Below are 15,790 nucleotides of genomic sequence, written 5' to 3' on the forward strand. Positions count from 1 at the left end.
CATGATTTGGAGAGGCACACACCTGTCTATAGAAGGTTCCACAGGTAACAGTGCATGTCAGAGCACAAACCAAGTCCAAGGAATTGTCTGTAGACCTTCGAGACAGGATTGTATGGTGGCACAGACCAGGGGAAGGGTATAGAAAAATGTCTGCAGCAAAGCACCCCCCTATGTTGAGGTTACTAGACCACGCCCCCCTCCTTCCGACCTGCCGGGCTGCATGCTCGGATAAGGGCCTGGTATGGATTAGGGGAGGACCAAACATTTTTTGTATTGCTGCCAATTTAAATGGAATTTTGTTTTTCTTTATAAATGTCAATTTTGCTGCAGCAGGTTCCATACATGGCACAGATGTGCCACTTTACAGGCAAACGAAGGGGACCCCCTAGGCACTATATTTAAAGGAATGTTTCATTGTTATTGTTTTACTTTAAGCATCATTAAATCACTGCTCATTTAAAATCGATCCTTAAAAAAAAAAGTTTGCATTGATACATGTCCCCCAGGGCAGTACTCTAACCCCCCAAAATGGTCATTTTTGATTTTTCACATTTGGGTCCACTAGACTTTAATAGAGTTTGTCAATTTGTTAAAATAATGTATAAGGGGGCAAAACAGATACTTAAAGAAGAACTCCGGGAAAACATATTATTCCCCCATGCAGCGGGGCTGTGCCCGCACCACATGGGTTAACTGCTAGTTTTTGTCTAGAGGATTGCAGAGCAGAGATATACTTACCTAATCTGCCCATTCTCTGAGCGTAAGACCGGTCCCCCCTGCTTCTGACCCCCCCCAAGGAGATTGCTGTCTAATCTGAAGCTGTTACCTGTGTTCCTGTTTTCTGTGAATGACCCGGCTTATTCTGACCACGCTTGAACACTACCTGCCCTGACCCTGGCTTGTCTCTAGACTTTGTTTACCTCTTGCCCATCTGCCTGATCTCGTGTTACCAACTTCTCACTGTGTCCTGACAATTCTCTGCCTGCCGTTTATGCCTGTACCTGACCATCCGTTGCTGATCGGGCCTGTCTGACCCTGCGTCCAGTTATCCGCCTGTCCTGCTTTGCATTGTACCCAGTTACGCTGGTCCTCTATCTGCTGTGTGCTGCCGGTCTCACTGCATCTACCAGCTGCTGCCTACCCAGCCTGGGGTCTGCTGTTCCTGCTGCCATCCGCTGCTTCAACTATCCAGCCCAACCCTGGTGACACACCTGCCATGCACCTCAGCAACCAATGGAAGATCTTACAGGCACACTTACCTTACCTTGTCGCAACATCAGTGGTCCTTGAGCTGGGGCTGTACGAGGCGTCTCCCTTTACACTTAAGGCTCTGCCACAAGGCACATGACAACCGCCTATCAGTGCTCATCAATGCCGCCTATCAGCGCCCATCAGTGCCACCTATCAGAGCTCATCAATGCCGCCTATCAGTGCTCATTAATGCCGCCTATCAGTGCCCATCAGTGCCGCCTATCAGAGTTCATCAATGCCACCCATCAGGGCCGCCTATCAGTGCTCATTAATACTGCCTATCAGTGCTCATCAGTGCCGCCTATCAGTGCCCATTAGCGCCGCCTATCAGTGCTCATCAATGCCGCCTATCAGTGCCCATCAGCGCCGCCTATCAGTGCTCATCAATGCTTACTATCAGTGCTCATCAATGCCACCGATCAGTGCCGCCTATCAGTACTCATCAATGCCGCCTATCAGTGCCCATCTGCGCCGCCTATCAGTGCTAATCAATGCCGCCTATCAGTGCCCATCAGCGCCGCCTATCAGTGCTCATCAATGCCTACTATCAGTGCTCATCAATGCCACCGATCAGTGCCGCCTATCAGTACTCATCAATGCCGCCTATCAGTGCCCATCAGTGCTACCTATCAGTGCTCATCAATGCTTACTATCAGTGCTCATCAATGTCACCTATCAGTGCTCATCAATGCCGCCTATTAGTGCCCATCAGTGCCGCCTATCAGTGCTTACTATCAGTGCTCATCAATACCACCTATCAGTGCCGCCTATCAGTGCTCACCAATGCTGCCTATCAGTGCCAACTATCAGTGCTCATCAATGCTTACTATCAGTGCTCATCAATGCCACCTATCAGTGCTCATCAGTGCTGCCTATCAGTGCTCATCAATGCTTACTATCAGTGCTCATCAATGCCACCTCTCAGTGCCCATCAGTGCCGCCTATCAGTGCTCATCAATGCCACCTCTCAGTGCCCATCAGTGCCGCCTATCAGTGCTCATCAATGCCATCTATCAGTGCTCATCAATGCTGCCTATCAGTGCCCATCAGTGCAGCCTATCAGTGCCTCCTCAGCAGGACTCTGAGCTCAGAGTGTCTCTCTCATACAGCCCAGAGCCTGCACTTACATTTCCCCTCACCCCTCCCTCACACAGATGGTTATGGAGAGAGCCCATCTGCTCCTCCTCCTCCTCCCACCCCTCTCCTGTGTGCACCGTGGGAAGTATGAAGTCCAGAAGCTGAATGATTAATGTCCCCGGCAGTGGCAGAACAGCGGGGCCCAGCCGCAAGTCAACCCTGGTGGTTCCGCCACTGAAGCAGATCATGGCTGGTGGGAAGAGCTGTACATGGCTTCCTGAAAACATCACAGCACCCTGCCTTAGTACTCCTCTCAAAAGCCTTCAGTCTTGATGCAAGGGTGACACTGATGGAGGCTCTGATTTCAGAGGAGCTCTGATGGGGACCCGTATTTAAGTGGGGGCCCCTGATGTAAGGTGGAACTCTGATGGATGCCTTGATTATGGTTGCCACCTCATCCCTTTAAACCCAAACACATATTAAATTACACGGGTTCTGTGGCTGATTAAGGTGGTAATTAAACTCAGTGCCTTATCTGCATTCAATTAGCCTCAGAACCCGACTAATTCAAAGGTGTTCGGGTTTAAAGGGATAAGGTGGCAACTCTAGCCTTGATGTATGGGGGACTTTGATGGGGACCCTGATGTAAGTGGGGGACTCTGATGGAAACCCTGATGTAAGGGCGACTTTGATGTGGTCCCTGATGTAAAGGGGGACTCTAATAAGGACCTATAAGTAAGGAAGAACTCTGATGGGGTCCCTGATGTAAAGGGGGGCTCTAATAAGGACCTGTAAGTAAGGGATAACTCTGATGGGGTCCCTGATATAAGGGGGACTCTGATGGGGACCCTGATGTAAGGGGGGATTCTGATGGGGATCCTGATGTTCGGGGGCCTCTGATGTAAAGAAGGACTCAGATGGGAACTCTGATGTAAGAGGTGTACAATGTAGACCTCTGAAACGCTTGTAGACTGCTAATATAGACTGTCTAGGTCAGCAATAGATTGGAACATCACTAGCTAATACCACAGAACCCCTTCTGGAGGTTGAAACTCCCCCCTTTAAACACCCCTTACCCTATTCAAGAATATTGTGCCAAAATCAAGAAGGAGAACAAATCCGCTCTGCTATATCTTATCCTATAGATTGTGTAGATCAGCAAAAGATCTGAATATTGTTACATTTTAGCACAAAACAGGTTCCGAAAGTTCAACTCTCATCGATCCAATGCTATAGAATACATTTTAAAGGTTATCAATGAATCAAAGTATTGGGACACCTGCCTTTACACGCATGTGAACTTTAATGGCATCCCAGTCTTCGTCCATAGGGTTCAATATTGAGTTGGCCCCGCCCTTTGCCGACATAACAGCTTCAACTCTTCTGGGAAGGCCGTCCACAAGGTTTAGGGGTGTGTCTATGGGAAAGTTTGACCATTCTTCCAGAAGCGCATCAGCCACTGATGTTGGACAATAAGGCCTTGCTTGCAGTCTCGGCTCTAATTCACCCCAAAGATGTTCTATCGGGTTGAGGTCAGGACAGTCAAGATCCTCCACCCCAAACTCGCTCATCCATGTCATTATGGCCCTTGCTTTGTGCACTGGTCCAAACCATTTGGTGGAGGGGGGATTATGGTGTGGGGGTTGTTTTTGAGGGGTTGGGCTTGGCCCCTTAGTTCCAGGGAAGGGAACTCTTAAGGCGTCAGCATACCAAGTCATTTTGGACAATTTCATGCTCCCAACTTTGTGGGAACAGTTTGGAGATGGTCCCTTCATGTTCCAACATGACTGTGCACCAGTGCACAAAACAAGGTCCATAAAGACATGGATGAGTGGGTTTGAGGAGGAGAAACTTGGCTGGCCTGCACAGAGTCCTGACCTCAACCCGATAGAACACCTTTGGGATGAATTCGAGTGGAGATCGCGAGCCAGACCTTCTTGTCCAATATCAGTGCCCGACCTCACAAATGTGCTTCTGGAAGAATGGTCAAACATTCCCATAGACACACTCCTAAACCTTGTGGACGGCCTTCCCAGAAGAGCTGAAGCTGTTATAGCTGCAAAGGGCGGAGCCAACTTAATATTGAACCCTACAGACTAAGACTGGTATACCCTTAAATTTCATGTACGTGTAAAGGCATGTGTCCCAATACTTTTGACAATATAGAGTAGACCTAATCCTATAGATTGTGTGTATTAGCAATAGATTAACATATTGTTATGTTTTAGCACAATAAATTAGCTTAAATTCCATAAATCTTATTCCATAGAATACACAGGTTAACATTTTTTTTCTAATTATTGTTACATTGTAGGACAGAAGAGCTTCAGGAATCTGAAATGCCCTCCAGATTGACCAATCCAATATCATACCATATAGATTGTGTTGCTTAGCAATAGATTGCAATCTTGTTACGATTTAGCGCAGTAAAGATTCAGAAATCTCAAAAACCTTATAGTATAGATTGTGTAAGTTATCAATAGTTTCAAATATTGTTATTTATCAGCCTAGGTAGACTTCCAGGAACCTGAAATGCCATCCAGAATGTCCAATCTGATAGATCTTATCGTTTTGGTTGAGTTGGTTAGGAATAAACCTAAATATTGTTACTTTTTAACACTGTAAACGTTCAGAAAGCTCAAATCCCATAAAACCTTTACCTATAGATTGCATAGGTTATCAATATTTAATAATATATTGTTACATATTAGGACAGGAATGCTTCAGGAACCACAAATGCCATGCAAAATGACCAACCTGACAGATCTTATCCTACAGATTGCATTGGTTAACAAAAGATCAAAATATTGTGTTTTAGCATAGTATAGGTTCAGAAAGCTCAAAACCTATACATTTTCGCCTATAGGTTGTATACGTTTTCAAGGTTGTATAGGTTTTTGTTTAAAATATTGTAATATATAAACCTTAGGCAGGCTTCTGGAATCTGAAGTACCATTGAAAATGTCGAAACTGATAGTTCTCTTATCCTATAGGTTGAATTGGTTAGCAATAGATCAAAATATTGTTACTTTTTTAGCACCGTAAAGGTTCAGAAAGCTCAAATCCCATAAAATGTATCCTATAGGTTGTGTAGGCTATCAATAGTTTTAAATGTTGTTATATATCAGCCTAGGCAGGCTTCTGGAACCTAAAGTGCCATCCAGAATGTCCAGTCTGGTAGACCTTATCCTACAGGTTGAGTTGGTTAAGAATAGATCAAAATATTGTTGCTTTTTAGTACAGTAAAGGTTCACAAAGCTCAAATGCCATAAACCTTTACCCATAGACGGCATAGGTTATTCATTTTTAATAATATATTGTAACATATTAGGACAGGCAGGCTTCAGGAACCACAAATGCCACCCAAATTGACCAACTTGATAGATCTTAGCCTACAGATTTCATTACATAGTTACATAGTTAGTAAGGTTGAATAAAGACACCAGTCCACCCAGTTCAACCTGAGTGTCTACAATTGTCCCCATCACTTTCCATTGCACACTCACATCAGTCCCTACCCTACCCCACAATCCAAGGTCCCCATTTATATATTAGGGCCAATTTTGGACAGAAGCTAATTAACCTACCTGCATGTCTTTGGAGTGTGGGAGGAAACCGGAGTACCCGGAGGAAACCCACACAGGGAGAACATGCAAACTCCAGGCAGGTAGTGTTGTGGTTGGGATTCGAACCAGCCACCCTTCTTACTGCTAGGTGAGAGTGCTAACCACTACACCACTGTGCTGCCCATTGGTTATCAATAGATTGAAATATTAAGTTTCAGCACAGTAAAGGTTCAGAAAGCTCAAATCCTATAAGTCTTATCCTACAGATTGTGCAGATTTTTAAAAATTTTAAATATTGTTATATATCAGCATAACCAGGCGTCCAGGAACCTGAAATGCCATCCAGAATGTCCAATCTGATAGTTCTTATACTATAGGTTTAGCAATAGAGCAAAATATTGTTACTTTTTAGCATTGTAAAGCTTCGGAAAGCTCAAATCACATCAACCTTATCCTGTAGGTTGTGTAGGTTATCAGAAGTTTTTATTATTGTTACATTTCAGCCTAGGCAGGCTACTGAAACCTGAAGTGCCATCCAAAACGTCCAATCTGGTAGACCTTATCCTATAGGTTGAGTTGGTAAGCAATATATCAAAATATTGTTACTTTTTTTTGCACCATAAAGGTTCGAAAAAGCTCAAATCCCATAAACCTTTATCTACAGATTGCATAGGTTATCAATATTTAATAATATATTGATACATATGGAGTACATATCAGCTCAGGAAGGTTTCAGGAACCTGAAGTGCCATCCAGAATGTCCAATCTGGTAGACCTTATCCTATAGGTTGAGTTGGTAAGCAATAGATGAAAATATTGTTACTTTTTTTTTAGCACCATAAAGATTTGAAAAAGCTTAAATCCCATAAACCTTTATCTATAGATTGCATAGGCTATACATATTTAATAATATATTGAAACATATTCAGACAGGAAAGCTTCAGGAACCACAAATGCCATCCAAAATTACTAACTTGATAGATTCTACCGACTGCGTTGGTTAGGAAGAGATTCAAATATTTTTTAGCACTGTAAAGGTTCAGAAAGCGCAAATCCTATAAGCATTTACCTATAGATTGTGTAGGTTACCAATAGTTTAAAATATTGTTACATATCAAGCTGAGGAAGGTTTCAGGAACCTGAAGTGCCATCCAGAATGTCCAATCTGGTAGACCTTATCCTATAGGTTGAGTTGGTAAGTAATAGATCAAAATATTGTTACTTTTTTTTAGCACCATAAAGGTTTTTCGAAAAAAAGCTCAAATCCCATAAACCTTTATCTATAGATTGCATAGGTAATCAATATTTTAATAATATATTGATACATATTGAGAATGGATAGCTCCGGGAACCACAAATGCCATCCAAAATGACCAACTTGATAGATTCTACAGACTGCTTTGGTTAGCAAGAGATCCAAACATATTTTTTTAGCACGGTAAAGGTTCAGAAAAGTCAAATCCTATAAGCCTTTACCTATGGATTGTGTAGGTTACCAATAGTTTAAAATATTGTTACATATCAAGCTGAGGAAGGTTTCAGGAACCTGAAGTGCCATCCAGAATGTCCAATCTGGTAGACCTTATCCTATAGGTTGAGTTGGTAAGTAATATATCAAAATATTGTTACTTTTTTTTAGTACCATAAAGGTTTTCGAAAAAAAGCTCAAATCCCATAAACCTTTATCTATAGATTGCATAGGTAATCAATATTTTAATAATATATTGATACATATTGAGACAGGAAAGCTTCAGGAACCACAAATGCCATCCAAAATGACCAACTTGATAGATTCTACAGACTGCGTTGGTTAGCAAGAGATCCACAATTTTTTTTTAGCACAGTAGAGGTTCAGAAAGCTCAAATCCTATAAGTCTTTACCTATGGATTGTGTAGGTTACCAATAGTTTACAATATTGTTACATATCAAGGTCAGGAAGGTTTCAGGAACCTGAAAAGCCATCCAGAATGTCCAGTCTGGTCGCTTCTATCCAATAGATTGTGGTGGTTAGCAATAGATTGGAATATAGTTAATTAGTCGCAGAGAACGTCCTCAGGAAACTGAAATTCCTTGCAGAATTCCGAACGCAGAGACCCCCTTACCTCGTCCCTTTCAGGAAGACCGTCTAGCCTCCAACTCCCAGGCAGGACATGAACGTTTTGTAACTTCTTGCAAATGCTGCTATCGGTATTAGGACCCAGGTTTTTTTTTTTTTTTTTCCTCCCCAGTCTATAAAAGTAAAAAGTCATCTCGGATTGAGAGCGCCATTGTCAGGAGCAGAGCCCGGGATGGTTTACACTGCACCTAATGGCATGTAACACTTTCAACAAACTGCAGGGCTGCCCGCCTCCCCCTCCACGCTGCGAACACTGAGCTTCTTATATGACTGCACACAAAACTTTTTTTTTTCTTTTTCTTTTTTTTTTTTTGGAAGCTCTTCTTTGCAGAAAAGGACAGCGCTTGTATTTTGCCAGCAAAGTCATTTAAACCATCCGCTGATATTTCCAAATAATCGCCCCCCCCCCCCTCCCCCCCTCTCCGTCAGACAATATCGCAGAAACTGGGTCATCTGCTAAAAGGCGATTCTGTTTCAGGGCGCCCTTTGTGTGAAAAGGGAGACATCGGAGGAATCCAAGCTTTTTTGTTTTGTCCGCGTTCGTTAGCTACATTAAAAAAAAAAAACTCCATCGTTATGAGCTTAGGGGAGATTAAGAGATTTTTTCGGGTGAGTTCCCACGTGGTAATAGGAGTCCAAATAAATCTTCTTGTTTTTTTGGCTTTCTTTTTGTTACCTTGAAGAAGAAGACCATACACGTGAAATGGAGGTTGGAAGGCAGGGAACTTTAATTACTAAAGATCTTTCTATAAGCCTGAAGGTCCATTTGATATGAGTGAGCTGAGGGGTCCTGGCCGGCCTTGGGGACACAACAGGCATCACAGGAAAATCCCCATCCACATGACTAAGCTCCGAGGGGCGGAGAGAAACGCGTTGGGGCCATCGCCTGGCCGGAGTGCAGGCTGAGTTTGCCACTTACCACTGCACTTGGGATGATACGGATGTGCGGTCATAGGGATTCCTTTCCTTCATACTGAGTGATCACTGGAGCCGGGATGGGCTCCCTCCTGACCTGCACTCCCAGTGGCGGACATTAAGGACTAGTACCCCCTCCAGAAAGTCTGAACAGCACACAATACAGGTCTTTTTGGGTCACAGGAAAATCAATGGCAGCCCATTGGCTCTGCCCAAGATCAATCAGAAATGGGGAGTCTACAGAGCTCCATAACTGTCATGGGTGGGGCCACAAACAGATCCTAATTTTTTAATTATTTCACATGACTGTTTAAGCCATTGGGTTATTGAGGTCATGTTAAAGCAGAGGTTCTCAACTGCCAGGCCGTGGCCTACTGCCACATCCCAGCCTCCCTTCTCCCAGGCCTCAAGCCAACTGCAGATCCTAAAACCTCTCACAGTGCCTCCCAGTTCCCATAGTGCCCCCAAAACCTCCTATAGTGCTCCCAAATCCCCTAAGAGTCCTCCACCTTCCATAGTAGCGTCCAACTTCCCACAGTGCCCTTTAGCCTGCTGTAGAGCCCGCCAGCCCTCCATAGTGTCCCCAAACTCCACAGTGCCTCACAGATCCCCTCAGCTTCCTCCAGAAACCTCATCCTCTACATCAGGGATCCTCAAACTACGGCCCTCCAGCTGTTGCGAAACTACACATCCCATGAGGCATTGTAAAACTCTGACATTCACAGACATGACTAAGCATGATGGGAATTGTAGTTCCTGAACAACTGGAGGGCCGTAGTTTGAAGACCCATGCTCTACAGGGCCACCAAGTCGGCTGCAGAATCACCATGTCTGCTGCAGAGTCCCCTATCCCAGTTCAGAACCTCCATCCCCACCACAGTACCACCCAGCCTCCCACACTTTCACCACCACCCCCCCCCCCCACACACACACCTCAAGCCTGCTTCAGAGCCTTCAGCCCTCCATAATGCTCCCAATTTTCAATAGCGCCCAAACTTCAACAGAGTCCCACAGTGCCCTTCAGCTCGCTCCAGAAACCTCATCCTTTATAGGACCACCAGGTTTTCTGCAGAGTCTCCTATCTCAGTCCATAACCTCCATCTTCACCACAATGCTGCCCAGACTTCCACACTGCCCCCCTGCCCCCAGCCTTGAGACTGCAGGGGGGGGGGGGGGAATCTGTATCAGACATTTCTGAACACATCCAAGAATTGATCGTGTCATCTCAAAGCCTACACTAGCCTATACTAGTCCAGGAAGTAGATGGTGACTTTGGATGATGCCTGATCAGAGATGACTCCGTCCTTCTGGACAGAGAAGCAGATGGTGGCATCATCAGGGGAGAGTACTGGGATCTCTTGAGAAAGAATAAATACCTGACAGTTCCCCCCTTTTAACACCCCCCCCCCCAGATTGTACACCGGTGCCACATGCTCTGTACTACAGTAGTCCTCTTGGCTTTGTAGTACTGAAGCTCCATTCCCAGAATCCTTTGGGGTTCTCCTGGGTCAGGATGAGATGCAGATTGGCCAGACTTCCTACATAAAGGACTGATAATTGAGAGTCTGCGTCGGAGGACACTTTCCCCTGATTGCATTACCATGCAGGTTAGAGCAGAAATCAATACTTCAGCGCCAGCAAATACACTGAGAACGGCTCAGCAAGAAAACAAAATTACACTATTTAAGGGGAGAAAACAAATTTTCATGGAAATTGTCCAGAAAGGGGATTTCTGCATTCCTAATCAATCGGCTTCTCTAATTTTCCTACACAATGTGAACCCCCCCTCCTGATTCTATACAGAGAGACGGTACAGATACATGGAGCATAGTGGGGGGGGGGAGGAACATCCCAATAAAATACTATGGAGTAGAGATGGCAACATTGTAACACTGCTTCTCTCCTAACCCGCCCCCCCCCCTTTATACCCATAAGCACAATGACCAATAGAGTCATGCAATTGATCTCCATAGGTTCCTATGGCCAACTTTCCATCCAGAGCCTCTGGTTTATAGACCGGATACATCCTAAATATAGAGCCATTTATCCAACTGTCCAACCAGAGCCTCTGGTTTATAGACCGGATACATCCTAAATATAGAGCCATTTATCCAACTGTCCAACCAGAGCCTCTGGTTTATAGACCGGATACATCCTAAATATAGAACCATTTATCCAACTGTCCATCCAGAGCCTCTGGTTTATAGACCGGATACATCCTAAATATAGAGCCATTTATCCAACTGTCCAACCAGAGCCTCTGGTTTATAGACCGGATACATCCTAAATATAGAACCATTTATCCAACTGTCCATCCAGAGCCTCTGGTTTATAGACCGGATACATCCTAAATATAGAACCATTTATCCAACTGTCCATCCAGAGCCTCTGGTTTATAGACCGGATACATCCTAAATATAGAACCATTTATCCAGCTGTCCATCCAGAGCCTCTGGTTTATAGACCGGATACATCCTAAATATAGAACCATTTATCCAACTGTCCATCCAGAGCCTCTGGTTTATAGACCGGATACATCCTAAATATAGAACCATTTATCCAGCTGTCCATCCAGAGCCTTTGGTTTATAGACCGAATACATCCTAAATATAGAGCCATTTATCCAACTGTCCATCCAGAGCCTCTGGTTTATAGACCGAATACATCCTAAATATAGAGCAATTTATTCAACTGTCCATCCAGAGCCTCTGGTTTATAGACCGGATACATCCTAAATATAGAACTATTTATCCAACTGTCCATCCAGAGCCTCTGGTTTATAGACCGAATACATCCTAAATATAGAGCAATTTATCCAACTGTCCATCCAGAGCCTCTGGTTTATAGACCGGATACATCCTAAATATAGAGCCATTTATCCAACTGTTCAACCAGAGCCTCTGGTTTATAGACCGGATACATCCTAAATATAGAACCATTTATCCAACTGTCCATCCAGAGCCTCTGGTTTATAGACCGGATACATCCTAAATATAGAGCCATTTATCCAACTGTCCAACCAGAGCCTCTGGTTTATAGACCGGATACATCCTAAATATAGAACCATTTATCCAACTGTCCATCCAGAGCCTCTGGTTTATAGACCGGATACATCCTAAATATAGAGCCATTTATCCAACTGTCCAACCAGAGCCTCTGGTTTATAGACCGGATACATCCTAAATATAGAACCATTTATCCAACTGTCCATCCAGAGCCTCTGGTTTATAGACCGGATACATCCTAAATATAGAACCATTTATCCAGCTGTCCATCCAGAGCCTTTGGTTTATAGACCGAATACATCCTAAATATAGAGCCATTTATCCAACTGTCCATCCAGAGCCTCTGGTTTATAGACCGAATACATCCTAAATATAGAGCAATTTATCCAACTGTCCATCCAGAGCCTCTGGTTTATAGACCGGATACATCCTAAATATAGAACTATTTATCCAACTGTCCATCCAGAGCCTCTGGTTTATAGACCGAATACATCCTAAATATAGAGCAATTTATCCAACTGTCCATCCAGAGCCTCTGGTTTATAGATCGGATGCATCCTAAATATAGAGCAATTTATCCAACTGTCCATCCAGAGCCTCTGGTTTATAGACCGAATACATCCTAAATATAGAGCAATTTATCCAACTGTCCATCCAGAGCCTCTGGTTTATAGATCGGATGCATCCTAAATATAGAGCAATTTATCCAACTGTCCATCCAGAGCCTCTGGTTTATAGACCGAATACATCCTAAATATAGAGCAATTTATCCAACTGTCAATCCAGAGCCTCTGGTTTATAGACCGAATACATCCTAAATATAGAGCCATTTCTCCAACTGTCCATCCAGAGCTTCTGGTTTATAGACCGAATACATCCTAAATATAGAGCCATTTATCCAGCTGTCCCGGTTGTACTCATCAGCATGGGATGCTTTTGAAGAAGGGTCTCCCCTGGCAAAGTTACTCCCCCATGTTGAGCAAATCTAGTCTTTGTTGAGGGAAAGTATCCTCTGGTACATGTCCCCCAGGGCAGTGCCCAGCCCCCCACCCCCATTTCATTTCCTTGACAATCTCTTGCCTATTAGTCTAAGCAATGGCCAGAACTGTTGACATTTGCCTCCAGTTGACCTCAATGGGGTTCAGATCTGGCCCCTGAATTTCAGTCACTGTCTTCTAACCTACCCCCCCCCCCCCCCCAGCTGAACCCAGGTACGTTCATCTCATCTCTAGACACAATGAGTTTTAACTTACCAGGCCCTTAGCATGTCGTCTGTATTCTGCAGAAGGTTTGCCGGGAGGGAGGTCAGCTTCATGTCTAGAATTATTATTCCTCCTATACTGCCTCTAAACACTCAGAGCCTTCTCTCAATGTCTGATTTGTGGTCCTCTAAGTGTATCTCAGACAGCGCAGATAAAAAATGTATTCTGTCCGGACACCTGACCAATCACAACACCCTGTCCATCTACTGTCCAATAAACAGACCATATATACCATTATATACTGTACACCGGGGAGAGGGTGCATTAGGCTGAGTACAGCTCACTGATACAAGGAGGGCCGGAGGAGCTCACACCTTCCTGGAAGAGTGCCGGAAATTTTCCATCTTCGAGGTATGGAAAGAAAAAGGCAGCTGACTTCTTAGATACAATGTATCTCTTTAAAGTGTACCTAACAACAAATATACACTCCCCGGCTACCTTGCTAGTACCAGGTTGGACCCCCTTTATTACGTCCTCCTTGCTAGTAGCGGGTTGGACCCCCTTTTGCCTTCATTCTTGGTGGAATAGATACAACAAGGTGTTGGAAATGTTCCTCAGAGATTTTGCTCCATAGTGACCTGATAACATCACACAGTTGCTCCAGACTTCCCCTTTCCACCACATCCCAAAGCTCCTCTATTGGATGAGATGTGGTGAGTGTGGAGGCCATTGGATGAGATGTGGTGAGTGTGGAGGCCATTGGAGGACAGGGACCTCATTGTCCAGTGGTGAGATGATTGGAGCTTTGTGACATGGTGCATTATCCTGCTGGGAGGAGCCATCAGAAGATGGGGACACTGTAGTCATAAAGGGATGGACATGGTCACCAACAATACTCAGGTAGGTCGTGGTGTATAAACCATGATCAATTGGTACTAAGGGGCCCAAAATGTGCCAAGAAAATATCCCCCACATCATTACACCCCCAACACCAACAGCCTGAACCGGTGATACCCCATCCCCCACACCATTACACCCCCACCACCAGCCTGAACCGGTGATACCCCATCCCCCACACCATTACACACCCACCACCAGCCTGAACCGGTGATACCCCATCCCCCACACTATTACACCCCCACCACCAGCCTGAACCGGTGATATAACAGGTCTTGTCTTCTGGAGCCTGCAGCGCCTATGGTGGACACCCCACTAGACTTCGGGCTGAAGCCCCTGGTCTTTTTGCCGCCTAGCAACGCCCCTGTTGGTGGCGTAGATACAACAAGGTGATATGGATACAGCCTGAACCGGTAATACAAAGCAGGATGGATCCATACGCCAAATTCTGACCCCACAATCTGAATGTCGCAGCTGAAATCCAGACTCATCTGACCAGGCAACGCTTTTCCAATCTTCTATTGTCCGATGTTGGTGAGCCTGTGCCAATTGTAGCCTCAGTTTCCCGTTCTGAGTGGCACCCGGTGTGTGGTCTTCTGCTGCTGTAGCCCATCTACTTCAAGGTTGGATGTGTTGTGAATTCACAGATTATATTCTGCATACCTTGGTTGTAACGAGAGGTTATTTGAGTTACTGTTGCCTTTCTATCATCTGGAACCAGTCTGCCAAATTCTCCTCTGACCTCAACAAGGCATTTTCCTCTACACAATTGTCGCTCACTGGATATTTTCTCTTTTCCCCACAATTCTCTGTGATCCTAATGCCGCGTACACACGTAGCAGACTATCCGGCGGACTTAGTCTGGCGGACTTTCCGCCGGACTTTCCGAACTAGCTACTTGCCCACACACGGCACTTTTTCGGCGGACTAATACGGCGTACTTTTGAAATGAACGGACTCACCCACACACGCGGAGCGCTTCTCCAGGTAGCCGGGGCCAGCGAAGGAGGTTTCGCTGGCCCCGTCACCTGGTATGGACTTAAAGGGGAACTCCTACGCCGAAAAATTGGCGTGGGGGTCCCCGCCAGGTCCATATCAGACCCTTATCCGAGCACGCTACCCGGCTGGCCAGGAAAGGGGGTGGGGACGAGCGAGTGCCCCCCCCACCCTCCTGGGCCGTACCAGGCCGCGTGCCCTCAACATGGGGGGGTGCCTTGGGGAAGGGGGGCGCGCGGCCTCCCCATTCCAAAGCACCTTGTCCCCATGTTCATAAGGACAAGGGCCTCTTCCTGACAACCCTGGCCGTTGGTTGTCGGGGTCTGAGTTGAAAATCGGAGTTGAAAATCCCAGAAATACTCAGACCGGCACGTCAGCCACCAACAGCCATGCCACGTTCAAAGTCACTTAAATCCCCTTTCTTCCCCATTCTGATACTCGGTTTGAACTTCGGCAAGTCGTCTTCACCATGCTTAGATACCTAAATGCATTGAGTTGCTGCCGTGTTGATTGGCTGATTAGCACTTTGAGCAAATGAGCAGATGAACCTAATAAAGTGGCTCGTGAATGTATAAAAACATATAAAATGTCAAATAAAAAAAAAAAAAAAAAGAAATGTAAAATTGTATGAATATGTTAATTTGTTTTTAATTTAATTAATTAAAATTTTAAATAACTATTAATTAATTCATAAAAATTTTATTAATTCATTAAACTATATTAAAACAATTAAAATTTAATTAAATTAAATCAATTTCAAATAA

General features: G+C 44.7%; 1 protein-coding gene across 3 annotated transcripts in view; it reads right to left on the bottom strand.

Moving 5' to 3' along the window:
- LOC143955170 (growth arrest-specific protein 2-like) overlaps positions 1 to 13,309 on the bottom strand; it is a 37,993-nt gene extending 24,684 nt beyond the window's left edge. The window contains exon 1 of one of the 3 annotated variants that reach the window (XM_077465263.1): positions 13,185 to 13,309. The gene's annotated coding sequence lies outside the window, so the exon portion shown is untranslated. Of the gene's footprint in view, positions 1 to 7,997; positions 8,248 to 13,184 lie in introns of those variants that run through there. The other 2 variants (XM_077465264.1, XM_077465262.1) reach the window with 2 other exon arrangements.
- Positions 13,310 to 15,790: the final 2,481 nt, after the last annotated feature.

Source organism: Lithobates pipiens, unplaced genomic scaffold, assembly GCF_037356315.1.
Source record: "Lithobates pipiens isolate NorthernLeopardFrog02 unplaced genomic scaffold, aLitPip1_a1.2 Scaffold_346, whole genome shotgun sequence".
In the NCBI taxonomy this organism is placed as follows: domain Eukaryota; kingdom Metazoa; phylum Chordata; class Amphibia; order Anura; family Ranidae; genus Lithobates; species Lithobates pipiens.